We start from the raw sequence: 26963 nt of genomic DNA on the forward strand, positions 1-26963 counted from the left end.
AGACTCAGAGAAGCCCCTTCTGTCTCCTCCCCCACCACGTGTCCCAAGGGGAGAGTGGTCTCAGATGGGGACCTTTGTGCAAAATGTTGCTTGAGAGGCTGGAAAATCAAACTCCTGCATGCCAGGCTGATCCCCCTCCTGGCCTCCTAGCCTTGCTTTTCCCTCCTGTTCCATGTTCAAACACAGTTGCCTCCACCAACCTAGGCTGTCCTGACAGACCCCCTCCCTTCCTGGCCCCTAGATCTTTTGTTCTTCTGTCCCAGCCACTGCCCCCTCCCCCACCCCAGTACACTCAGCTTCACTGCTGCTTAAATGTCATTTTTGAAACAACAGAAGGACATGCTGTTTTTTTGCGGCATCTTGGGGGAAAAAATTTTTTTTTTGATCCATTTGGTGTTAAGAGCACTCACAAGAAATGTATTCAGGGACCCTCGCCAGCCTCTTTCACTGGTGTGGTTCACATTTTGTGGTTGGTGATCTAACAAGCACAGTATTTCCCGCCCAGAAATGTCCGGTCTCCTATCATCTGCATCCGTCTTCCTTAGATTTCTTTGTCTTCCAGGTAATTCTGTATTCAAAGCACCACAGTTCCGGATTTATTTCCAAGCTGGGGAATCCATCCTGATAAAGCCCCTTCTCAGGGATTTGAACCAGTTCTCCGTAGAAACTGGGAACATGGCCAAGTCCAGCTTAATTCTCTGGGCCACAATGGAGGGAGAGGCTTGAGAGCCTTTGTCCCCCCCACACCTCCCATTGACCCACGTGGCCAATGTAAAGCATTAGAGGAATCTATCAGTCTCTTGTGTCAGGACCTCTCTTCCAGAAGGGAACAGTATGTCTCCTCAGGAAACTAGGAACTCCAAATCCCTTGGTTCTTTATCTCTCTGTCCTCCAGGCCCTCCCACAACTGTGATGATGTACATTCACTCCTTATTAATCCCCTTAGATGGAAAGTTCTTGAGGGCAGGATCCGCATCTTCTTGTCCCCCAGTGCCTGGAGCTTGCAGGTGGTCCATGGCCACTGACAGCAAGGACACACACCCTCATCCATTCAAGCTTGTGTGAGAGGGGAGGCAGGGAGCAGTGCCCACCAGCCCCAGACCTCTTCCTGGCGATGCTCTGCTGGAGAAATGGTACACACGGGCTCATAGCAGTATTTTCATTTTAAAACCCAGAGACCCTTTGCTCATTACTGAAGGTCCAGATGAGTAATTAAGTTATAAATTGGAATTTTAATGAGCTGGCGTTCTGGCCAAAACACCTGCTTGCAGTCTAGTGACCAGATTATCCCCGCCCCCTTTGAGTGATTCACAGTTGCTGAGACTGGTGCTCTGGAGTTAGTTGTTGTCATCCATAGACACCCAAAGCAGGATCTTTGCTGCCTTTCAGGGTCATCAAAGCAAGCTCCTCTGCCTGCCCCAGGGGAGCCTTAGTGCAAGAGTGGTTTGAGGGTTACTGTCAAGTCTCAGGATCTTACCTGGCGGACCTCATCCGGGTTCCTCGGCTGGGGTGGCCTGTCCACTGTAGGCACCCGGAACCCCACAAGAGAATTGTGGGCCACTTAACAGATACTTCCCTGCTTACCTTCCAGCCATTGTACAAATTCAGAGGAAATGAGAAATAGTTCCGTTCACACATTAACCCCCCCCCCGGCCCCGCCCAATAGTTCTTGTTCTAATACCTTGTGTTGACATTCCACTGGACTGGACTTTTGACAGTTTGAGGTTTGCAGCCTGAGGGGCCTTCTTGAAAAGTGCCCTGTGTCTTCCCTGACTTCGAATAGACCTTTGTTGGTGGGGGACTCTGGGCAGAGTTCAGAGCCTCTGAGGACAGGCACCCAGGACACAATCCATACCACCTAGAATCTAATCCAAGTGCCCTGTAGACCCTCCATCCCTCCGACTTTGTTTGGGGAAGTTCCCTGGATGTAGAAACCTTGTGTTGTCCATTTAGCGTGTGGGTCTTTCCTAACTGTGCATCCTAGTCCTTCCTTCGCGGAACATCATTCATCGAGCCTGTCTTAAAACTCAGCTTAGAGGCGGGCTGCTTATGTAACATTGCTCTTGGCACCTCTGTGAAGGAACATGTTTGAGCTTCTCTTTATCTGCTTTTCCCTCACCTTTGAATTTCTCATGGAGGCTGAGCTTTGCCAAACAGACAGCAGTGGAGCAAAATTAGAAGCTTCTCGCTGGGCCGGCTTCTAAGGACCTTCCTGGTTTTCTAAGAAGCAACCAAAAAAAGAAGAAAGAAAGAAAAAAAGAAAAAGTAGATACTGGAAGCAGCAAACTTTCAGCTAATTATCATCTTTTTTCCCCTCTGAGCTCAGAGTACTGTTCTTAATTTCCTGACCAGCTTGCACCCCTCCCCCGCTCCCTCCAAGCATCTGTGGTGGTTTCAAATTGAACTGCATACCCGCTGCTCTGAATTTCCAACATACCATACCAGTTGGTTTGCCAAACAGTGAACTGCCAGCCATCTGCCATCCAAAGTCAGAATTTACATTGTTTCATCTTAAAATAACGCCTCCGGAATAGCAAGCCACTCTGTGCATCAGGTTTTAAAGTTGACAATCAGCCAGAATTAAAAACAAATACCAAATGGGCATAAAAAAAGAACACGGTGGGGAGTTGGGGGGGTGCCGCTGGCATTTGATAGAGAGTTTATTTTTCAGCATTTTTACCTGATTTTCCACCAAAATAGCCATGCCATTTAATTTTATCTGCAACAGCAGGAACTACTTATAGACTGGGAGCGTTAACTTTTTACTTGCCTAACTCCATGGATCAGGGCTGTGGTGCTAGTCCCCATCTCAGGGAGATGGATGTCTTCCTGACCCCCCGCTGGAGGAAAGGAGGACCCGTCCCGCCCTCTTGTTGGGCTTTCAGATGAGAAAGCTAAGATGCAGGACGCCAGAATGCCTGGGCCAGGGTCAGGGGCTGGTTAGTGGTGAACCCAGGACTCTGCGCTCCCAGGTGTGTCCTCCCACCCCGCCCCCCATGCCTTGACCCCCTCATCAGTGCAGAGGTGGGATTCCCTCCACCCCTTTTTGTTCCTGTTATCTGACTGGAGCAAACCTTTCCTGCCTCATTCTCCTGCTGCTTCAGGACAGACAGGAGAGAAGGATAGGTCTGGGCAGTCCCTGGCATCCTGTAGTGGTGGCCTTGTGACAGAGTGGCCATTGAATCTGGGTGGCTTCCAGAGCATATGGACTCAAAGAATATTTTTTTTTTAGAGAAAGAAAAAAGGAAAAGAGGTTTCATGTTTCTTTTAGGGAAGCTGTTCCAGGCGAAGGCAGCTTGGGGAAATGTGTGAAGTTATGAGTGGGCAGAGGAAGCAAAGGGCTCTAAATTTATACCAAAGCCACCTGCCTACAGTTTGGCGCCCCATGCCGTGGGCCTGCCAGCGAGGAGGGCTGGACCTTGACCCTGGGCTGGGCAGAGACTGGGTGGGCCCTGAGCCAGCTGGTGCTGCCCCTATGGAATTCTCCTGGGGCCGACCTGAGATATCCCGGGGCTAAGGCGAGCTGCCCACTCATCTGGTCTTGATGTGAACGTCAGAGGTGAGACCTGTGGTCGCAGCTGTGGGTGGGTTTGATTTGGGGTCAGGTGGTGGCATCTCCTCCTGAAAACCTTTTCTCAAGCCTGGCCAGACCCTGGACCCATCTTCCATGTTCCCACAGCCCTGCGCCACTTGTTGCTCTGACATATCTGCCCCACAAGCCCATCTCTGGTGCTGGGACCAGCTGCCCTTCCTGTTGGGCTCCTTGTGATGGGAGGCATCTCCCCATCTTTTGGGTCCCGAGCACCATCACTGTGTTCACATTCATGCTCACTTAGCCAGTGAGTCAGTGCGTTGCCAAGATAATGGGGGACTTAACTGACCATACTGACCACTAGACCCAGACCCCCAGTATCTCTTCTGTGAAAGCTGCTCTTGATTTACCTGAATTCTTCCAATCTTGTTGTATTCCAATTAGCATTGTTGTTACTAGCTACGTGTTGCCGAGAGTATTCATGGGCTGGTCACTGTGCTAGATACCTGATATATGTTCTTATCTAGTGTCATTTAATTTAGTTTGTTAATAATAACCCTGAGAAGCCACTGTCGGCACAGAGGTGTTAGTTTTCCCCGAGTCGCACCTCGAGCACGTGTCAGAGGCAGCAGGGAACCAAGAGCGGCCTGTTGGATGAGCCCGATGCTCTGAATCTGGCTGTGCCCAGGCCTCACGGAGCTCCTGAACACCAGGGAACCTGGGGAATACTGGGGATAGCAGCCTGGAGGAGGGTAACTGAGATGAGAGGAGCCTTGTGAGGAGGGTTTGAGAAAGTGGCTCCATTTAGGCTGAGAAGAACACACCCAAGTGATGTGTGAAGGCTATGGTTGGCTGTCCTTGGAGGGGAGAAAAGAGTGTGCCTACTCCAGGGATCAGGAGCATCAGGAAGGATCTCCAAGTGCTTGGAGCTGCCCATCAGTAGAATTCCCTGATGGGCAGGAGCAAACACCCTGCCCAGGACAACCAGGCAGCAGCAGAATGACAGCTAGTCACGAAGCCATAGAGAGGAAGCCTCACTGATATGGAGCTTGGTACAAGTATGCCCTAAAACATCCATTCTGACTCCCAAATTAGTCCTGTACTCTTAGTTTAGTACATAAAACAATGGTGATTATGATGATACATTCTTAAAGCTTAAAATAGTCTTAACTCCTTTTTACAGAATGAGTCATTTTAAGGCCTCTTCCCCAATCCCTGCCTTGAAAGTCTAATCAGAAAAATCCCAATTTAAAAAAAAAAAAACTTAAAATTCAAAAACAAGATCTAAATGCAACACTATTATTTGATTTTTTTAAAAAACTTGAAATTTAGAGTTCCCATCGTGGCGCAGTGGTTAACGAATCCCACTAGGAACCATGAGGTTTCGGGTTTGATCCCTGGCCTTGCTCAGTGGGTTAAGGATCCAGCGTTGCTGTGAGCTGTGGTGTTGGTCGCAGACGAGGCTCGGATGCTGTGTTGCTGTGGCTCCGGCATAGCGCAGTGGCTACAGCTCCAATTAGACCCCTAGCCTGGGAACCTCCATATGCCGAAGGAACAGCCCTAGAAAAAGCAAAAAGACAAAAAGACAAAAAACAAAAAACAAAACAAAACAAAACAAAACCCTTGGAACCTTAAAACTTAAAAACGAGACCTAAATACCATAGTATCATTTTATTTCCTAAAAGGCGTTTCCCTTTATGAAATCGGAAGGGGAACAAGTGAGCCATGGACTGTCAGTGTTGGTCTGCAGGGGTCCTGGGGCAAGGTTGTAGGTCCCGCTCAGCAGAGGGCTAGAGAGGTACCACTTTGGGCCAAAGCCACTGTAACTGGGTCTTACCCACAATGCCTTCTGGGGATGGAACCATCTAGATGGGCATTTAAAACTCTGCCTAGCTATCTGCACAAATGCTATTTGCAAGATGCACTGTTTTGTGATAAAAGATAAAAGCTCTTTTCTAAAGCAATTGTGAGACAGTTTGAATCTGACCCTGAGTGAGAGTTGTTACTAAGGGAACCACAAAGAGAGAGAGCTTATATTTAAATGCACTGATATCTCAAGATTCCCTTGGGCGGGAGGCATGTTTCTCCCCTAAGAAAGAGCAGAACATGACTTTCTTCCATTTAGTGAAAAGATATGTGGTGTTTGCTGCTCACAGGTGCTTGTACCTGTCTGTAGCCGCTTTTCCCCTCTGCCTGGGAGACGGGACTGTCAACTCTGAAGGGCCTTCCAGCTGATCTGATAGCCAGGAAAGTGATGCAAGGCTTCCCCTCTAGTTGTCTCTGAACAGCATAGTCAGATGGCAGAATTCTTGTGGTTATAGGACAGACACAGCTGTGCCCAGTGACCGCACCCCCCCAGGTGTGCGGAAACAGCGGGCATGAACTTCAGAAGCCAAAAGGGCAAGTGTCAGAATCCAAGCTCAGGATTCTTAGTGAGCTTAGGATGAACTCTGCATTCCGTTCTGGGGGAGAAACAGTTATATTAAGTAGTGACTGAGTAATTAAAGATGAATACTTAAGGTAAAGAGTACAATGGTTTTATACTACTTTATCTTAAATATTAAAAATGAAAGTGGTCTTTTAAATACTGTTTAAATGTAGATCTTTTCATAATTTTTTTTGAGGAAGAAAATAGGGTTCTCCCTCTCAGCTAAGAAATAAGCTATTGTAGACAGTCTTACCTGGATACAACATGATTATGACACTCCTGCCACCTGATGGTGGGGTGCCTTAATTGCAGGCCAAGTACCTAAAGAAATGAGTGGACACTAATTTCAAAACTAAATATATTTACAGCAAACCCAATGCCACCTATGGAGACCCCTTTATGTACAGGGTATAAATTACTGTCAGATGCAATTAAGAGGCAGGGTAGTCTTTTTACTTTCTTTTTCAGCCGCTTCCATGGCATATGGAAGTTTCCAGGCCAGGGATCCAATCTGAGACCTATGCCAGAGCTACAGCAAATTGGCCTCCACAGAGATGAGCCAGATCATTAACCCCACTGCACTACAGTGGGGGCTCATCTTTTGACCTTTGCTTGCCTTGATTTGTGGTGCTTCGTGTTCTCAAAGTCCGTCTGAAATTAAGGCCATGAAAAGAATTACAGGAATTTACAGTATAACCAAACCAAAGTTTGGTTTAGAATGAAAACTGTTATTAAAAATGGGATCTAGATTAAAATAACTATTAATATGTGCTAGATAATGGTCATCAGTAATCATCCTATTTGTGCAATATTGATAGCTCGATCATTTCTTCAAGTTAACTAGAGCCCATTAGACATGTTTTTAAAAAACAGTCATAGGAAGAAAGTATGTAAATGAGAATTAACCATCAGTTTTCCAGGTTTAAAATCATCCTTATAACTTATAGTAGATACAGGAGGAACAGCCATTCACACATTCACCTAAGTGGCTATGGAACCATGAGTTCATACTGGAGTATCCACCCAGGCAAAGTTCCATCATCTCATTTTTGTTGGCTGTTTGGCACATATATCTGTTCTTGTTGAAGAAGAAACCTGATGTTGAGTCTTCAGTAAAGGTCAGCAGGGAAACCGTTATAAAATTTTGTTTTGTCATTATTTTTGCTTTTTGGTTTAATAACAACCAACATTCATAGCACATTCTGCAGCTTCAAAATACTCTCGCAGGTCATCTTCACCATCTGCTACTAGATAATTGGTACCTTTGTTTACAGCTGAGGAAACCATTATGTTCACAGAAATCAAATGACTTGCCCAAGATCACATGGCCCATCAGTGGCAAAGCCAGGAGGTAAATATAGATTTTCTGGCTCTAATGTTCATGCTCCTTCTTCTCTGGCAATGCTCCCCAAGAGAAGATAAGAACTGTTCTTATGATGGAATTCTTTGATTCTGTTATATATGGCAGCAAAGCGTCCATGTGGCCAGTCAAGACAGAGCAAGTTAGGCAGAGGATCAGCCAATGTCTGAGGTTTCTAAGGAAGGGGATTTCACACTGAAGCTGTTAAATATACTCTTCTTTTAATGAAATGTCAGTTCTCATTAAGTCAGTTATTTACCCAACAATAATTCCGGTAAGAATAACCACCCCATCACCTGCTCTGTCAACACAGAGAAGGATGGCTTGGCCCATAGCCTGGAGGGACCCACATTGTGATGACTTGTAAGTGCCTCTCCCTTGTCCTGAGTCCTTTTCCTCTTCACCTACCATCTCCAGTCCCTGAAATATACCTGGATATCAGGGGAATGGCACTGCTTGTCACAATCAACAGCAAGAAGGGGGAAATATATTACAGATGTCCTCATACCACGAGGTCTTGTGGGTCAGCCTGTGGGTTGGTGCGTGGATCTGTTCTCCTGGCCATGGAGAAAGAAAGGCACCTGCATTTTGTTCTAAGACTGCTGTCACATACCTGTACATGTGCACACACACCAGCTAGTCTTTAGAACACATGTCCTAGGTATGATTCGAATCTCCTCTCCATGATTCTACAAATAATCCCCCAGGGATGTGGCCACGCCACGCTCACCCATTGCACTGTCTCTGCCACCCCAATTATGAAACAGAGCTCTCTCTGTCCTGAGAGGTGATTGATAAAACTCAGTTTATCGATTATTTTAGGGTGTATTATTTTGGAACAAAATCAGGAAAGAGATAAATACCAGAAAGAACTTGAACATCAAAAAAGAAGTCATTTGGGAGTTCCCTTCGCGGCTCAGCAGTTAGTGAACCTGAGTAGGATCCATGAGGATGAAGGTTTGATCCCTGGCCTTGCTCAGTGGGTTAAGGATCTGGCTTTGCCACAAGCTGTGTTGTAGGTCGCAGACGCGGCTCTGATGCCGCATTGCTGTGGCTGTGACTGTGGCTGTAGTGTAGGCCAACAGCTACAAACTCCGATTCAACCCCTAGTCTGGGAACCTCCGTTTGCCTCAGGCATGGCCCTAAAATAGCAAAAAAAAAAAAAAAAAAGAGGTCATTTGCCACCTCAACCTTTAGAGGTGGTGCAGATTTGAGAGTGAGGAAGTGCAGCTTTGTGACTTCAGTGACTCTTCTTCATGCTGGACTCTGAAAGAGCATCATCGGCCCTCAAACCTCAGCTTTGCCAATGTCTCTGACCATGATGAATGCAAAATTGTGAATGTGACACAGCCCTTCCCAACATGGTCCCTGCACTGGGAATGGCACGGTTGTTTGTCTCATTCTCAACTTTTTGCCTGGACAAAAGTACACAGCAGCAAAGAGCCATATCTGCCCCACTTGGGAGTTGGGGAGAGGAGATGGGTCCCCTGGCCAGTGCAGAGCATGGGCTGCTTAGCATGGTGTGCGAGGGGCTGTGCACAATTCACCAGCCTCCCTCTCCTCTGCAAGCCCTCTTTTCCTCTACCATGCGCTTCTTTGTTTGCTTGGATGCCTCTGGTTCTCTGCTCTGGAGGACGCTGCAAGCTCTTCTCACCCAGGCTGTGGGCCCCGCCACCTTTCACCTCCAGTGCAGCTCCAGGCCTTCTCACTGGGTGTCGCTGGCCCTGCTGGGCAGCGGCTGCCACATGAGCCAGAGGGGTCCAATTAAGAATTAAGAAATAGACTATTACAATCACAGGCCTCATTGAGCTGAAAGTGTTTAGAGTCATTTTCTAAGTGAACTCCATGGAGATTATTTTCACCGTGCTTGCAAATAAGATAAACAGATTCCTTATGCATCTGTGGTGCTCTGCAGTTAGAAGATGCCTGCACACGTACCAGTGTATTTTATTTTGCTCCCTACGATAGTGTTACGAGGTAAGTAGGGCAAGTGCCGTTTTCCCTATTTCCAGATAATGTAGCTGAATCTCAGAGCATCTGACCTACACAGCCTGTTCCAGGCCACATGGATCCACGCCCACCTGGGTCTCCGTGGATGTGAACAAAGGGAGGAGGGCCGCAATCGGACAGAGCAAAGATATGAAAAACCACAGTGACTAAAACTGAATGATGCGCAACAGACTGCTGGCCCTACAGGGACTGGCCAGAGAAGGCTGGAATAGTCAGGGCTCATAATGAAAATTTTTGTGAGTTTAAAATTTGAGTGGACAACTCTCTGTGGTTTAGAAATTCCAATAAGGTTAAACATAAGCTTTCCTCTAAGGGTCTGACTGTGTGCCAAGCCGTGTGCTGAGTGTTTACACGCACAGTTTTATTTCTTCCCCCATCTGGCCCATGAGACCCTTGCTATGAGTATTGTCCTTTTCCAGACAGTCCGCTAAGGACTGGAGAGGTTAGTAAGCTGTTCACAGTAACCAGGTAGCCTGTGTGGCTATGCTCTCACAGGACACTGTGCTGCTGCCTTTGTGGGTTTCATGGAAGAAGCAGAGCCGGAGCTCGCCATTGACCAAGGTCAAGAGTGACCTTTCAGGGGAGAGAGAGGGGGTAGGATGCTCTGGGAAGGAAGCCAGGATGATTGCAGGTGCAGCGGCTGGACACATGCGGTTTGTGGAACTGTGGGGACACCAGGTGAGAGAGCAGGTGTGTGTGGGGCAGGGTCGGGGAATGCTGTGGGGATGAAGTAAGTGGGAAGCCATGAGGAAGGGCCAGGTTATGGCAGGACCTCAGGGTGGGATGAAGGACTTGGACGTGATGGGCTGGGCCATGCAGCCTCTGGAGGGTTTTGAGCAGATGCAAGGACCTGAGAAGGGGGAGGATGTAAAAACCACTGCAGCCACACCTCGGCTGTGGGGTCCACGTCATGGCCACTGGCTTCCGGAATCCAGGAGAAGCCCAAGAACCCGACTGGGAGGCAGGCGTGTGAGTCACTGCCGTGCTCAGCATCCTGAGCTGGGGCTTGCCCTCCCCCGGCCACTGAACAGCCCGTTCCTGGCTTACACGCAAGCACTGGGACACCCGTGGAGACCTTTTCCCCTGCTGGCTGGCTGATTGATGGAGGAGTCAAGCCTCCTTCTGTTCAGTGCGGTGAGCTGATGGGCTTTTGTTCTCCAGGCCAAATTCCTAGGATCCTTTTGGTCCCAGAACGCTTTGCCTGTAGAGTTTATAACAAAAAGTGCAGAAGTGAACTCACAGAATATAATTTGAGGATTATGGATAGAGAAAGGTCAGGGGAAAATCATGATTCTCCTGAATCCAGGGCCTTGTGCGATGAGATCTATTGGCTGTCTTGGTGGGAGTGGGGAGGCCCTACATGGCCCTGGTGCTAAGTTAGAGATACGGGGAATCACTGATTAGGCCAATCCTGGGTGCCTTCCAGATGTGCCTCATGGAATTCTGTGAGGAAGGTGTTCTGAGTCTGATTTCCAGATCAGTAAATTAAGTCTCAGAGATATTGTATAACCTGCCAAGGCCTTATACCTAGCAGATGACAAGTAAAACTACAGCGTAGGTCTCTCTGTGTTCTTCCCACTGTATGCTGGAAGAAAACACTCACACAGATATAGCTGGCTGGGTCAAGGGTCTTTGCTTTAAAGATTCAGAGAGCTTAACCATTTAGTTTCCATTTTCCCTTCAGTTTTGCCTTTCAGTCTCTTGTACGTTTGAATAGATAAGAGTCTTTTGCAATTGGCTTGTACAGACACATATTTGCTCCTCCTCTTCCTGCCTCTCTCTGGCATCTTCCCTCCTCCTCATCCCCAGTACATTTAGAAAAAACAAGGCCAGCGTCAGCTCTGCTTCAATCTGACTTTGTTAGATGTAACCTGAGCAGGAGTTATTGGCACCGGGCACCACAGCTTGGACGCCTGGGGTGGATAAAGGAGTCATAGCTGCGGCACTACCACAAGGGTACTTGCAGAACTGAATCCATATGCTCATGTTTCTCTCTTAATGCCTAGTGGGATGATGTTCTATGGATGCCTCGGTAGGAACAGACTGAGTTTGGAGAGGCAGGGACCAGGGGCAGGCATAGGATCTTGATGGCCGAGCATCAGTGGGGAGTCGAGGATTAATGGGAGATGGGTCCCTGGTCCCCATGCCATGCTTGCATCAGTCTCTTTGCCTACAGGGGACCACATCACTAATGGGAGCAGGGGGACATGCTCGGGTACACTCTGCAGGTGCCTGCCACCCTGCAAAGACCACCAACCATCTGGAGAGGCCAAAGCCAAGTTGCAGGACGTGGTACAAAAGCCCATCATCATCACTCCTGTCCTTATAACTGACCCGATTTTGCCACTCTGCAGACCCCTCCCTTCTTTGCACTGGCATGGAATTATTAGGTCAATAAAATCTGAATTGGATTGGCGGTTTCTCTGTGGATTTTCCAATGAGATGGTTACTAACGTGGCTTCCTACTTGATAATGGTGCCCCTCCCCCATCCGATTAAGGACTTTCTTCTGAAGGGCCTTGGAAAGACTGTGGCCCCCTGGAACCTTCTGTTCAGGTTCTGTTAATTACTTCCCTTTCTGGGTTGCCAACTGGCGTGCCTGACAGCCTGAGCATCTCCTTGTTGCTTTGTGGATGGACCATCTATTCCTTTAACTGAATCATTTGGCCAACATTAGTGCAGCACGTACATATGAGATGACGTATTCCTTGGGACGCTGATGCTTTTTGAGAATGGATCCTCATAGCCTTTGCTTCTGCAGTCAACCAGGAACAGCAAAAACCACTGGGATTGCTTCGCTGCAAGGTGTCCTCAGAACTGCACCTCCATGTGCAGTCAAGTACAGATTAAGACAGTGCCTAAATAGAGGCACAATGTCAGTGTCATAGGCTCTGCTGCCACTTTGCCTAGGCTTGAATCTCTGCTCTCCTGCTTACTCTTCAGCACGGCACATTCCCTCTCCACCTGCTTCATTTAACCAATCTGGAGAATGAAGATAATGAGGGTCCCTGCCTCCAAGGGTTTGGTAAATAATGAATAAGTTATCCCGTGTAAATCGTAGAATCGTGCCTGAGATGTAGCATGTGCTTGATAAATACTAGCTGTGATTAAGCACCTCAAACCCCAGGGAAATCCTATTTTTTTAAAGAAGCAGAGGAGGGTGGGGCTCAAGAGCGGCAAAAGGGGGTCTAAGAATCACTCATTGCGAGGCTTTGAGTGAATGGTCACACTTCCTGAACATGACGCAGGCTCCTCATCTGTAAAATGGGCCTGTGAAGTTAGGGCCTAACTGATGATGGTGGTTCACGTTATATGCAGCCGTGTGGAAGGACCCCCGTGATCCATCATACTGACAGTAATGATCACAAGGATTTGGGGGGAGTAAGTCACAGGTGGACCCAACCAGAGGGGAAAAAAACCAAGCCAGTTTGCCTGCATGATTTTACATTAATTACATTTGACATTCTTGACTGGCAGAATCCCAAACCACAAGGTGGCCTGAATCCCCTTTAAGGAGATTTCTGCCAGAATCTATGTGAGGCCTCTGCTTTGAAGCACAGTTTGACCTATGAGGAATCAGATCCTTTCAGATTGCTAGTAGCCATCTCTTTCCATTGCAGATGTTGAGTCTTTGTTTCTTAAAGTAGCAGTAACTGGCTCTGTCAGTGGGCAGCACTTCTCTGGAGCAATGTCCTTTGGCTGGGTGAGATCGGGCATCTGGGTGCATGAGGTAAGGAGTGTAGAAATTTTTAGCCAGAAGTGCACTCTGCACTTCCAGCCTTTTGGGTTTGCATCTGCCCAGCAAGATGTAGCCCCAAAATGTCTCATGGAAACGGCTGGGAGCCAGTGAACCAGAGCTGGGGACCGTAGGCAGCGTGTTTCTTTCAGAACGCTGGGCTGATTGCCGGCTTTGAAATCAGATTTGAACCTCTGCTGGGTCTCTCCATGCGGCTTTAATTATGGCAAGTTCACAGGGCAAACTCCTGCAGGCAAAACAGTTTTTCAAAGGAGGGTCATGGATGTGCAGGCGCTGTCTAGGAGGGGCCGAGTCTCCCAGGGCCAGCCAGCTGGGACCTGCTTTGCACAGACCCCTGGCCTGCCAGGATGAAGTTTCTCAGCAGCACAGGGGCCAGTGGTCCAGGAGGGTCTCGCCTTGAACCCCGGGTGGCGGGGGCACTCATGTGACCGCTGGGCTCCGAGTGCTGGTCCCGTGCTCAAGCTTTCATCAGCAACACCTGCTCAGACTGAAAGGCCAGGCCAGCTGATGTCTTTGTCGGTGACTGAATATTGATAGAGGGGTTCTGCTTGCTCCTGAGAGGAAGAGCTGGGGCCCGGGAGCTGGGAGCCCTGGGTTGTAGTCTCCACTCTGCCAGGAGCCAGCTGTGTGGCTTCCCTCAGGGCTTTGGTTTCTTCACCTATGAAAGCCAACAGTAGGTTTAGTTTACCCATGGGTCTCTATGGTTCTCCCCTTCATATCTGGATTCTTGGGGACCACAGGGATGCTAAGAGCAGATGTGGAAGAACAGCTGCCCAGTGAGAGATTCCAGACACTCGGGGTGCTGGTAGCCACTACCCCCCATAATAGTCTCTGTGAGCCAGGGTGGCAACCTAAGTGACCTTGGTGAGTTGGTGACCCTGACGGTAAACAGCATGGAAGTGACCAGGCCCCTGCATCCATCAGAACATAGACTGGCACCATCTCCTGGGCCAGCTGGAACCTCGCTGCCTGGGCTCCTGACATCCTCCTCAACATCAAGATCATACCTTCATAGAGGCCATGCACCAGCCCCATGATTCTCAAAGTGTGGGCCCAGTGGCACCAGCATCATCTGGGAACTTGTTGAAAATGCAAATTCTTGGGCCCCACCCCAGACCTACTGACTCAGAAACCTTTGGGGTGGGCCCAGTAAGCTGTTTAACAAGCCCTGCAACTGGTTAAGGTAGGAGGCAGGCAGCTCCATAGTTTGAGAACCATTGTCTCTCTCTCTCTCTCTCTCTCTCTCATGTAAAACTTTTTTTTCATTATAAGGCAAGGCTACAGCAAGAAAGATACTTTGAAAAACACTGTAGCCCCCCTGCCCCATCACAGTCACTGCTCTCATCTTTCTGGGCTGGATCCTGGTCTCTGGCCATCTGGACACATATTTTTTACACGAAAGCATTGTATAGAGACTTCTTTTTGTTGTACTTTTTTCACTTAACATTATTAGTGCTTTTCCCCCATTGCTTCATCACCTGCATACTTGTCATTTTCAATGACTGCAAAACACTTCCCTCCCGTGACTGGCTTTACACGCTTGACCGCCCTGTCCCTAGACATTTGGCGACTTGCCACTTTTCACTATTGGAGAAGTCGCCTGCCTGTCCAGGGCAAGGTCAGCTTCTTGGATGTCCCACGTGACCCCTTGTCAGCCCAACGTCCAACCTCCCTGTAAGTTCTCAACATGAGGTTATCTGAAAAAGACTACTTAGTGGAAAAAATAAACCACCCCCCCACACCCCACCCTGAACAGATACTAAATCTGCAGTGATGCGTCACGGCTGAAACATCCCCGTCTGCCGAGATTTGTTAACTGAGCATCTTCTCATCTCGCTTGCAGGTGGCGTCTGCAGAGGGGGGCTCAGGGTGGGGGTGGGATGGGAGCCTCCCCTGCCCCGATGGGCTGGATGCCCGGTGGCCTTGCTCTGTGCCAGGCCTGCTGTCGGTCATTTCCTGAGCATCCTGGTCCCCAGCAGGAAGGCCCCTCCTCCTTGCTCGTGCTGCCTCCACCTCCCCCACCCCACACACCTGTGCACCTCTTGTCTCCTTCCTTCCCCCAGCCTGGCTCAGCCCGGAGACATACAGCTTGACCAGCACGGCCCCTAGTGGTGGCCCCTTTGTTTTGGGAAGACCACTGATCATGGTTGGTCACAAATAACGCTGTCTCTTTTGGAATGATTTTGTTAGGGTAAATCCCTGGATATGGGCTAAGGATAACCCAAAAGGCATCTTGTATACCATTGTCCCTCCTGTTAGTGGCAATCCACGCTTATGCCCTGTCAGGGCTCCATGCTGCTCTTTATGACCTGGCAATCCAGGGTCTTCCTTATTTACCTCTTGGATCACAAACTTGACTCAGATGTCTGGAAGGGGCAGGCTGGTAAAAAGCATGTTGGTTGGGCCAGACCCTGGAAGAGGGTGGGGCTGTGATGAGCTGGAGCAGACACCTACCCTAGAAGCGCTCGTGTACAGTGGGGACAGTGGGGAGAGGAGCTCCAGGGAGAGTAAATGACAGGGTGCTCTTTTCAGCCCTGACCGTGCTTCCTCTCTGCAACGTCACCTACCTCACATGCCCTGCATGTTCCAGCCACACCTGCATGAGCCATGCTCGCTCTTCCCTGAGCGAGGGTTTGGGTTTGGGTTTGGTTTGGCTTTGTGGCCTTTTCACAAGCTGTTTCCCTGCCCAGAATGTCTCTTCCTCTTTATCCATGGATGATTCCTACTCTTTTTTTATAAAAAAATAATTAATTACTTTATATTGGAGTATAGTTGATTTACAATGTTGTGTTAGTTTCAGGTGTGTAGCAATGTGATTCAATTATAAATATACATATATCTGTTCTTTTTCAGATTCTTTTCCCATATAGGTTATTACAGAATATTGAGTAGAGTTCCTGTGCTTTACGGTAGATCTTTGGTGATTATCTATTTTATATACGGGAGTGTGTATAATCTATTCCTCCCCTGCCACCTTTCCCCTTTGATAACCTTAAGTTTGTGTGCTTAAACAAAGAATAACAGAAACAGAGACTGCTTCTGTTTTGTACATAAATTCATTTGTATCATTATTTTATTCCACATATAAATGGTATTATATGATATTTGTCTTTCTCTGTGTACTTACTTCACTTAGTATAAGAAGCTTTAGGAGTTCCTGTAGTGGCGGGGTGGTTAACGAATCCAACTAGGAACCACGAGGTTTCGGGTTTGATCCCTGGCCTTGCTCAGTGGGTTAAGGATCCAGCGTTGCCGTGAGCTGTGGTGTAGGTTGCAGATGCGGCTCGGATTCCGTGTTGCTGTGGCTCTGGCATAGGCTGGTGGCTACGGCTCCGATTAGACCCCTAGCCTGGGAACCTCCACCTGCTGTGGGAGCGGCCCAAGAAATGGCAAAAAAAAAAAAAAAAAAAAAAAAAAAGAATCTTTAGGCCCATCCATATTGCTGCAAATGACATTTCATTCTTTTTATGGCTGAGTAGTATTCTATTGTGTATATGTACAACATATTCTTTATCCATTCCTCTGTCAATAGACATTTAGGCTCTATCCATGCCTTGGCTATTGTAAATTGTGTTGCTATGAATATAGGGGTGCTGGTATCTTTTTGAATTATGTTCTTCTCGGGATATATGCCCAAGAATGGGATCGATGTATGCTAGCTCTATTTTCAGTTTTTTGGGGTTTTTGTTTGTTTGTTTGTTTTCTTTTTAGGGCAGCATCTGCAGAATAGGGAGGTTCCCAGGCTAGGGGTCATATTGGAGCTGCAGCTTCCAGCCTACACCACAGCCACAGCAACACCAGATCCGAGCCACATCTGCAACCTGTGCCACATCTTGCGGCAATGCCAGATACTCTGTTGGGTTCTTAACCTGCTGAGCCACAATAGAAACTCCTATTTTTAGTTTTTCAAGGAAACTCCGTACTTTTCTCCGTAGTGATTGTACAAACTTACACTTCCACCAGCAGTGTAGAAGGGTTCCCTTTTCTCCATACCCTCTCCAGCATTTATTGTTTGTAGACTTTTTGGTAATTAATGGTTATTCTGACCAGTGTGAGGTGGTACCTCCTACTCTTGATTTAAGACTCAACCAAAAGGATCTCCTCCTGCTAAAACTTTTCCAGGTCACTGGGTGAGGAGGAGGGCTGGCCTCTGGGTGGGCAGCCAGAGAGGGTGCTGGAGCCTCAGGGTGCTGGCCCTCACTTCCCATTGAGAGCACTGCGACAGTTCAGTTTTGAAACTTCCTTCTTTAAGAGTATGCCAGAGGGAGTTCCCATCATGACTTAACAGAAAAGAATCCAAGTAGTATCTATGAGGATGCAGGTTCGATCCCTGGCCTCACTCAGTGGGTTGGGGGTCTGGCGTTGCCATGACCTGTAGTGTCGGTCACAGATGCAGCTCAGATCCTGAGTGGCTGTGGCTGTGGCTGTGGCCAGCAGCTATAGCTCTGATTCACCTCCCCTAACCTGGGAACTTCCATATGCTATGGGTACAGCCCTAAAAAGCCAAAAAAAAAAAAAAAAAAGTATCCCAATGGACCTATGAAGGATGCTGATGGTGTGGCCACCTTTCCTGTACAATTTTCCTGATTAGCCCATAACTGGTGAAATGTCCTGGTTTATGGACCCTTCTAGGGATAGTTCACGGTAGGAAAATGCACTTACATTTAGCTTACATCCCTTTCTTTTTCTAGATTCAGGACTATGTTTTTTTCATCTCTGTGTTTCCAGAAACCCATAAGCTGCTTGACACACAATAGGTTCTTGGTAAATTTTTTTTGGATGGATGGATGGATGGACGGATACATGGGTAGATGGATGGGTGGATGGATGGATGAGTGAATGGATGAATGGATGGATGGGTGGGTAGATGTGTGGATGGATAGGTGGGTGGATGGATGGATGGGTGGGGGGGTGAATGGATGGACAGATGTGTGGGTGGGAGGATGGATGGATGGATGGATGGATGGATGGATGGATGGATGGATGGAAGAAGGGATAGATGGGTGGATGTTCTATATCTGGATCTCCCATGGCTCCTAAAAGGCATTTGGGCAGCATCTTCCCCAGTGGGTTTCCTTTAAGTGTCTCCTTCACTCAGCCTTTCCACCTCTGTCCTCCTTCCCTCTCAGCTCCCACTTGCCTGTGCTCATCTTTTTAGCTTGACCTTGATTTCGTTATTTTTCTCCCTCCTTCCTTTTCTCTCCTATCCACCCTCTTCCTAACATAAATCAGTCTCTTCCCTCCCTTCTCTAGCTGTTTCACACTAAGTTGCCATGAGGTTTTTTGTTTAGGGCTCATTCCCAAAGCCTCAGGAAGGAGTGGCCTGAGGAGCAGAAGCCTTGGAACATTTCGGGAGAAGAGCTGGGAGGAAGGAGGCTGTGAGGCTTAGATCCTGGAACTGGGTCTGTCATGCTGGTGCCTCCCCAGGGAGTTTCCACCACCCTTCATGTTGGTGGCAGCACCCAAGAGGCCTAGAGGGTGGAGGTGGAACAGGCACCACACCCTCCCCTCCCCTGCAGTCCCTGTGGTGGGGCTCTGGGTTCTGACCCTCTCTCTGCAGTTGCTGGATTTAACCACCAGGGGCGCCCTTGCTGCAGCCTTCCTGCAGTGGCTGGGGTGCTAGATTCTATCCCATCCCAGTGTCAGAGCAGAGGCTGGGCAGAGCCTCAGGAAGCTGAGGAGACCTTGGCTTTTCCTTAGAGATTTGAAGTCAGGGCCATTACCTGGGGGTTGAGAAAGTCAGGAGTGGTCTGCTCTCTGCCCCACCTCAGGCACTGTCACGGTGGTGATCCTAGGGGCTAGGTACCCCCAAGGGCCAACTTGCAGGGTACAGATCATGAGTAGGTGACTGGAGAGGGAGAATGTGATTTGTGAATGGTTGTGTTAAGCCATTTCCTGGTGTGGTGTGGGGCCTTCCTGCCCATTCTACAGGAGAGGAAACTGAGGTGCAGTGAGGTTAGGTGACCAGTGCCCATTGACTGGGGTAAGGACTGTTGTATGTTACTTGGCTGTGGTCTTTATTTTTGCTTCAGCAGATGGGGCCACCTCCTGCCCTGCCTCCAGCTGCTTCTTCAGGCTCTTGCCATAGGCGTCCCCTCCTCTCACCACTGTGGTTCTCTCAGGTCCTTAGGATGAGAGTCCAGGGCTATGACCTTGAACGATACCCCCTGACCCAAACTGGTTTTGAGGAGATACTTGTCACCAGAATCTCCCTTGAACTGCTCTTTGTGCCGGAGCCCATCAGGAGCAGCGGCTGGGCAGGCTCAGCTTGACCCGGGAGGGAGGTGCACCTTGCATGCCCTATTTGCAAAATGACTAGAGGCTGTCATTCTCCACCTGCCTCTCATTTGGAGACCTGACCAGAGCAGTAAAGGTGGGTGCCAGGAAAGGGCTTTGCCAGAGCAGCTCATGAAAATCTGGCCTCGAGGCCTTTGGGGTCCACTAGCTATAGCTTCCCGTGGCAGACACCTCAGCCCTGCTTGCAGATTTACCAGGTGGCAGAGGTCTTGAGGGGACTGAAGTTCCTTCAAGGGCCAAGATACCATTCCTGGACCCTTCTCTTTGGTGGATGCACTGGCCTGGTTGTGAAAGGACAAGGCCATGCTTGGAAGAGGCCCAGCTCTGCCTCCAGCCAGCTGAGAGTGAGCCTGGAGTCCCAGGAAGCCCTGGCTGATGAGGTCTCGTCCTGACTTGCCATCCATCCCCATCTCCACATGGCCCACTGGCTCCCTCGTAGTCGCTCCCACAAGTGAAATTCCCGTCTTCTGGAGGCTGGATGGGAGAAGGGAATTCCTAGGTCTTCTCTTTGTTCCTGGACCTAGGGAAGCATCTGAGAAAGAACACTTGTTCAGCTACCTGACCTTCCAGGTGGAACACTTGAGGCCTGGTGATTTGCTCAGGTCCACAGGGCCAATTGCTGGCAGGCAGGACAGTCTGGGAAGGGCGCTGATGAGCAAGGAGGGTGAGGCGGAGGGCAGGGTTCAGGCGTCAGCAGGATCTCAGGTGTGAGCTGTGGGCAACTGGGTGACTGAGGGCCTGTGATGAGAGGAGGCTCCAGCTCATCTCCACTGCTTCCTTTAAAAAACAAATTGGGAGTTCCCGTCGTGGCTCAGTGGATAACGAATCCAACTAGGAATCATGAGGTTTTGGGTTTGATCCCTGCTCTTGCTCAGTGGGTTAAGGATCCGGTGTTGCCGTGAGCTGTGGTGTAGGTCACAGATGCTGCTCGGATCCCGAGTTGCTGTGGCTCTGGCGTAGGCCGGTGGCTACAGCTCTGATTAGACCCCTAGCCTGGGAACCTCCATATGCCACGGGTGCAGCCCTAGAAAAGGCAAAAAGACAAATAAATAAATAAATAACAAATTAACAAAAAAAACCAATGAGGTATATTAAGACAATTAAGAATGGTACCTGGAAGTTCCTGTTGTGCCTTAGTGGGTTAAGAACCTGTCTAGTATCCATGAGGATGCAGGGTTGACCCCTGGCCTCTCTCAGTGGATTAAGGATCCAGTATTGCCGTGAGCTGTGGTGTAGGTCGAAGACGCAGCTTGGATCCTGAGTTGCTGTGGCTATGGTGTAGGCCAGCAGCTATAGCTCCGATTCGACCCCTAGCCTGGGAACCTCCATATGCCTTGGGTGTGGCTCTGAAGAGCAAAAAAATAAAAAAAAAATAAAATAAAGACTGGTACCTATTTAAACTGTATAATTTGATGGTGATATAATGTACATATGCTGTGAAACAATCATTTAAGCTAATTGATATATCTCTCTTCAGACAGTTACAGCTTTTTTTTTTTTAATGGTGAAAACATTAATCTCTACCTTCTTAGCAGCTTAGTTCAGTGTGTGTGTGTGTGTGTGTGTGTGTGTGTGTGTGTGTGTGTGTTTTGTGGTTTCTTCTTATTCTGGCAGCTTCTGGGCTCGACTGAAACAATTTCATTTAGGTTCTTGTGGCTTAAAAGGTCCCTGGAACACTTCAGCAAAATTATAGCTCCTTCATTTAGCTGCCTGTCAGTTGTTGTTTTTTTTTGTTTGTTTGTTTTTTGTTTTTTCCAGGTGGTTTAGAGTTGACAGTGAATTTGACATTTGTAAAAATGTTTTGGAAGCCATATCAGATGCCTTGAAGTCAAAAGGAATAGAAAGTACATCTTTCTGGGAAGTGCAATTGGAATTACTCTTCTGGCCACTCTGAACCCTGTCTCCTTCTTTCAACAGTCTTTGCAGACAAAGCCCAGTGATGGGTTGTAAAATTGGAGGCTGCTTCTGAGCCTGGCTGGCTGCCTTGCTCCTTCCTGTCACCCTCATCTTAGTGACTTCCGCTTCATTTGACCACAGCTAAAGGCAAAGCATGTCTATTTTGTTGGTCAGGATGTTGCAGGGTGTTAGAGATGGAAAGAACTTTAGAGACCTTCTTCATCTGCCCGTGTCTGCTTTTCTCCCAGGGGCTCAGGGCAGGGGGGTGTGACCACAGTCCCATGACAGATGCCCCCAGAGCTGAGGTCCACCCCAGATCAGTGACTCTAGACCACCCTTGATCTGTGAAGCTCTATGATAAAAATGTTAATTGTGACATTTACCTGCCAGTTTTAGGACGGCTATGTGCCCAGAGCTTGTACCTTAAAATTAGGATGTCCCTGACATATAGGGCTGCGTCACCCTGGAGAACTATGTGACACACCTTCTGTGCCCTTATGGATAGGGAAAAGTAGCCATGGCTGCCTTGATCTTGGAGAATCTCCCTCTATCCCAGCCGACTTGCTCTGACCCCTAAGGATCAGCTGAGAAACACTGCCAGGCACCTGCCAATTCTGGGAGTCCCAAGATTGAAAATCCAGAGCTCATGCTCTTTGAATAAGGACAGTAGAGTGTAGTGATCACCCTGGCAGCTGTCAGTACGGAGCCTCTCAAGACAGCCCCAGCAGAACTGCTCTCTTCGTCCAAATGGGAAGGGAAGGACAGACAGGTCAGAGGGTCTCAACTCCGGCTGCTCACTGGGGTCACGTGTGGCATTAAAAATACTCCTCCTGCCCACTCCCCAACCTGATGTTGAACTTCAGTCTGAGGTGGGACCCAGACATAAAGAGTTTGGTGGGGGGGTGGGGTTTAAAGAGGGCTCCAGATGTTTCCAGGATGCAGCCAGCATTGAGATCTGCTACGAAGAAGGACTTGCATTTGTGTCTTACTTGGGGAACTGTTAAAAAATAAATGTGACCCTTGTTAAAGACAATAAGGAAGATGTTATTCGGGGGGGGGGGCTCCTACTGTGGGCTTCTGCAGAAGAAGAGAGAGGGGAGCTCAGCTCCAAACACAAGGGACAAGGGGCAGTTCCAGGCAAGGAGCAGCTCCTAAGGGGATGCATCAGGAGTAGAGCAATGTAACAGGAGTCTTGCTGAAGGCAGCCAGGGTGATCAGATATCATGGGGCCCATCAGTTAGCCAGGTTGACCAGAAACAGAGGAGGGGGCTCTTGGTAAAGTGAGTTAGCAGGATTCTTACTACACCTGGACGATACAGAGACAAACACAGAGGCCCTGAAGTCAGGCCTGGTTGAGGAGAGTTCAGAGGAGCCCGAATAGAGTTTGGTCAAGGAGAGAATCTGTTAGAACCGTGGATGGCACATGGCCACGGAGGCTGTGCCCAGGGTGTGGGCCAGAGGGAAGGATGTGAGAGCGTAGGTCTGACCTTTATGATTTGGGGTGGGTGGGGGCAGGGGAGTGAGTTGATCAGGTCTGTGATTTTAAAAGATTATGCCCTTCTCAGGAGGTCAGGGCGGGGTGCTGATGCTCAGAGAAAGAGACCATCGGTGTGGGCCACGTGGCCTCTGAGGGTCTCACTGGACAATGCAGAGGCAGTGGAGTGAAAGTTTGCAGCTGCAGGTGCAGGTGGAGGAGATACATTGTTGGCATGTAAAGACTGGTTAAATGGTTTCTGCAGCCAAGGGAGTGAATTGTGAATTTTCTCCCTCACTCAGGGGAAGGTGTCCTATAAAATCAGGTCAAGGACTGAACATCAGCAATTGCAGAGAGAGCAAAAGAAGAGGAGCCTGCAAAGATGACAGAGGAAATAGTGATAGGGGAAGATAAGGCTGTGCTGTGGAGACCAGGAGAGGAAGGGTGGCTCTCTGGGGCATCCTTCCCTCCATAACCCATTCCTTAGGGCACTGTCCCTGGGGATTTCAGGGAGGGTGGGGGGGATGGACGGTGTCTCATGTCAGTCCCTCTGAACACTTCAGAATGTGGGCATCATTCCAGTGTAGGTGTCTGTATTGCTGCCTACTGATTAAAAGTAATGATAAACTCGTACACATTGAGTTTCCTTTAGTTCTCTGGTGTTCTATGGGTAATACCATCTCCAGTTTATAAATGGGGAAGCCAGAGCTCAGACAGGTGCAGTAACTCCCCAAAGTAGAGGAGACAGTCTAGGTCTGTCTGATTCCAGACATTTCCACTGTCTCAGGTGATTTTCACACCAAATTACTTTTCTCTGATCAGACTCTAGGAAGATGTTAAAGGCAGCTAAGGAAACGGGGCGGGGAGGGTGGTGGTGGTGAAACAGATTTACCTGAAGCAGGAAAGAAAAATGGTTTTGTAAGATGATGTTCATTGTGCTCATTAGAATGTTATTGACAGAGCTGTCCAAGAGCAGAGGAAAGGCCATTTCCTTAGGAAAGATTCTCAAAAGTGGTGCCACACAGGATCAAAAGCTATGTCATTCTCATCTGTCTTGGAAAAGGCTGTGGTCTGCTCCAGACGCTTCCATACTCCAGGGTGGATCACAAGCACCCAAAGAGCTGGTTAAAACACACTAGGGGCAGAGTGCCCATTGTGGGACAGCCGAAATGAATCCAACTAGTATCCATGAGGACGTAGTTTCTATCCCTGGCCTTGCTCAGTGGATAGGGATCCAGCGTTGCCTTGAGCTGTGGTGTAGGGCGCAGACACAGCTTGGATCCCACATTGCTATGGTTGGGGTGTAGGCCAGCAGCTGCAGCTCTGATTTGACCCTTAGTCTGGGAACTTCTATATGCTGCAGGTGCGGCCCTAAAAAAGCAAAACAAATAAAACAAAAGACAACAACAAAACAAAACACACTAGGGGCTTGGGCATTTAGAGTTTCTGTGTCAGTAGGACTGGGGCCACGCCCTAAAATGTGCCTGGCTAACAAGTTCCCTGGTGACTGTTGACCCTGGGATCACACTTGGAAGACCACTGGTCCAACATAACATGCACACGTGGTCCTGTTTCCCAACATGTGGGGTGAATGATTGCATTTGGCTTTAGATCTCTAAACTGTGTTAGATCCCTTCTCCAGAGAAGAGGAAGGTCTAACCCTTTGAGGAGAGTTTATTATTATTATTACTCTTTAAGGCCTTCAGTTTGAAGAAGAGGGATGTGGTAAGCTGCCATGCAGAAGCTGGGGCAGTGTGGGTATGCCTGCGAATCACCTGGAATGTGGGTTCTGATTCATCAGGCCTGGGGTAGAGCCTGAGCTTCTGCATTTCTAGAATTTCCAACAGCTGCGGGAAAGGAGGATTGCACTGCTCCATGTGACTTGTCATTACTTTGACCCACCCCTCCCCACCCCCGAAGAGTCTAGATGTCTGAAAAATCTCTATAATGTTCGAGAAAGCAGATCAAGACGAGAAAATGCATGAGTAGGTGTCATGTTAGCTTCGAAAACACTCTACATTGGGAGAGTATGTCTGCCAGTTTTCTGTTGATAAAACTGAGGCTTCAAGGACCTGCTGAGAGGAGTTCTCATTGTGGCTCAGTGGTTAATGAACCTGACTAACATCCATAAGGACACTGGTTCAATGCCTGGCCTCGCTCAGTGGGTTAAGTATCCGGTGTTGTTTTGAGCTGTGGTTTAGCTCGCAGATGAGGCTCAGATCCCAAGTTGTTGTGGCTGTGGTGTAGGCTGGCAGCTGCAACTCCGATTCCACCCCTGGTCTGGGAACCACCGTATGCCTAGAGTGTGGCCATAAAAAGCAAAAAATTTAATAATAATAATAATAAAAAGAACCTGCTGAGAGCTCAGAATCCTGGCTTCTTTCCACTCCATGAAGCTCCAGATGACACACATAACACATCCTCAATATCATACTTAATCAGAGCAGAGCTTCTCAACCAACATTGACATTTGGGGTGGAGTGACTCTCTCTTGGGGAGGTGGGGGCCTGGCCTGTGCATTGTAGGATGTTTCAGAGTTTCCCAGGTTGACCCCACTAGATGCCAGCAGCTCAGTCCCCCACCACCCAGCTCCAGCTATATCAACCAAAAATGTCCCCAGACATCACCAAATGTCCCCCAGGGGGAGCTTGTCTCCAGTTGAGAACCAATGAACTAGGGTGCTACCTTAGACACCAGCAGTGTATTCAATTTTAATACCTGCCCCACCCTGACCACCCAATCTGTGTTTCTCTGAGGGAAAGGACCCTGAGATTTGTAGTTTAAAGAGTTCCCCAGGTGACTAAATGTGTCACCAGGCTTGAGATCTACTGGAATAGTCTTCTAAATTGAGGAGCGATATTCTTGTTCCAGAAATATATTAGGTTATGTTTGAGGCACCTTGAGAGGAGACAGTACAATTGTAGTGGAGGGGTTAAAAAAAAAAAAAGATAAAAAGTATCCAGTTCCCTTTACAGTATTTTTAAAAGTAGCTGTTATGCTCTAAACACCCATGAAATTAATTTATTATCATTATTATTATTATTTTACGGCCACACCCACGGCATATGAAAGTTCCCAGGCTAGGGGTTGAATCGGAGCCCTAGTTGCCAGCCTGTGACACAGCCACAGCAACATGGGATCCAAGCCACATCTGCAGCCTACACCACAGCTCAAGGCAACGCCAGATCCTTAACCCGCTGAGCCACGCCAGGGATCGAGCCCTCGTCCTCATGGATACTAGTGGGTTCATTACCACTGAGCCACAATGGGAACTCCCCAAATTAACTTATTATTGTTTGTGTTTTCCCATCCAGTTGCATCTTTCTTTTTACTGCTTCAGTAATCACATTTTCCTTTTGCTAAGAGGTGGGAATGGTTAGAAGGCCCCCTGACGGATATCCCTCCTGAATGTCTTTCTCCTCCTGCTTCCCGCCTTCTGCCCTGCAGACCCTGCCCACCCGCTTCTGCCCGCCTTGCCTTTCCCCAGTCATCAGGCTCAGGGGCCAGATCCACCCTCCTCTACATCCTGACACTTCACTCTGTTTTCAGAGGACTTTTTCTTTCCAGAAATCTTTTTTCAGAAGACTTGAGTGGTTTCCATTGCCCACAACCACTGGAAGTTCAAGACCATTTTGAAATTTTGCCTGAAGTTCAAGGTCATTCACTAGCCACCCCCGTGCACATATTAACAGTCTGGGCGTCCAACCCTCCCACACCAGCTCCATACTCTGCTCTCCTCATCCTTCCTGTTGCAGGCCCAGCTCAGGTGCCACCTCTGCTGTGTCCCCTGCTTAGATCCAGTCCCTCTGGTTTCTGTAGTCCATGGTTCCCGGCTGGGCCACTTTCAGAATTTCCCAGAGTCTGTCTGTGCCTGAGTTGGCTGTCATGTCCAGTGGGGTCTTGCTGTGAGAGAACACAGGCCTCTGCAGGGAGGGAGTATGTCCATGTTGAGTGGAGATTGGTCCTTGTTCGATCATATGTTGGCACCCTATTGTTTCCTTGTGCAAAATCTGGAGCCTGGCGGTTATCTGGCTAATGGGTCCATGCAGGGCAGATGAGCAGGGGGCCAGCCTGGTGAGCTGTCAGCTCTGCTCAGGCTCCTCTGCTCGGCTCCTTGCCCTCTGGGTCTGTCAGCCCAGCTCCTGCTTCTCTCCCACCCACCCCCAGAAGGCCAGCGACATCCCTGGAGGCGCTGTAGTGGCATGACACT

At 48.7% G+C, this 26963-nt stretch overlaps 1 protein-coding gene and 1 long non-coding RNA gene across 30 annotated transcripts in view; one reads left to right on the top strand and one right to left on the bottom strand.

Annotated features, from left to right (window-relative positions):
- MSRA (methionine sulfoxide reductase A) overlaps nucleotides 1-26963 on the top strand; it is a 383609-nt gene that overhangs the window by 325271 nt on the left and 31375 nt on the right. Inside the window, exon 6 of one of the 29 annotated variants that reach the window (XR_014828473.1) lies at nucleotides 20368-20461. The exons of 27 other annotated variants lie outside the window; for them this stretch is intronic. The gene's annotated coding sequence lies outside the window, so the exon portion shown is untranslated. Of the gene's footprint in view, nucleotides 1-16434; nucleotides 17610-20367; nucleotides 20462-26963 lie in introns of those variants that run through there. One more of the 29 variants, XR_014828472.1, reaches the window with a different exon arrangement.
- On the bottom strand, nucleotides 13236-17609 carry LOC146396486 (uncharacterized). Its single transcript, XR_014828474.1, has 2 exons — nucleotides 16899-17609; nucleotides 13236-16345 (listed from the first exon to the last, which is right to left on the bottom strand). It is a non-coding gene; the product is annotated as an uncharacterized LOC146396486 (long non-coding RNA).

This window comes from Sus scrofa, chromosome 14, assembly GCF_054392235.1.
Source record: "Sus scrofa isolate SSC_HxYL_T2T_F1_AM1 chromosome 14, Sscrofa_HxYL_maternal_Yorkshire_Landrace_v2.0, whole genome shotgun sequence".
Taxonomy (NCBI): Eukaryota; Metazoa; Chordata; class Mammalia; order Artiodactyla; family Suidae; genus Sus; species Sus scrofa.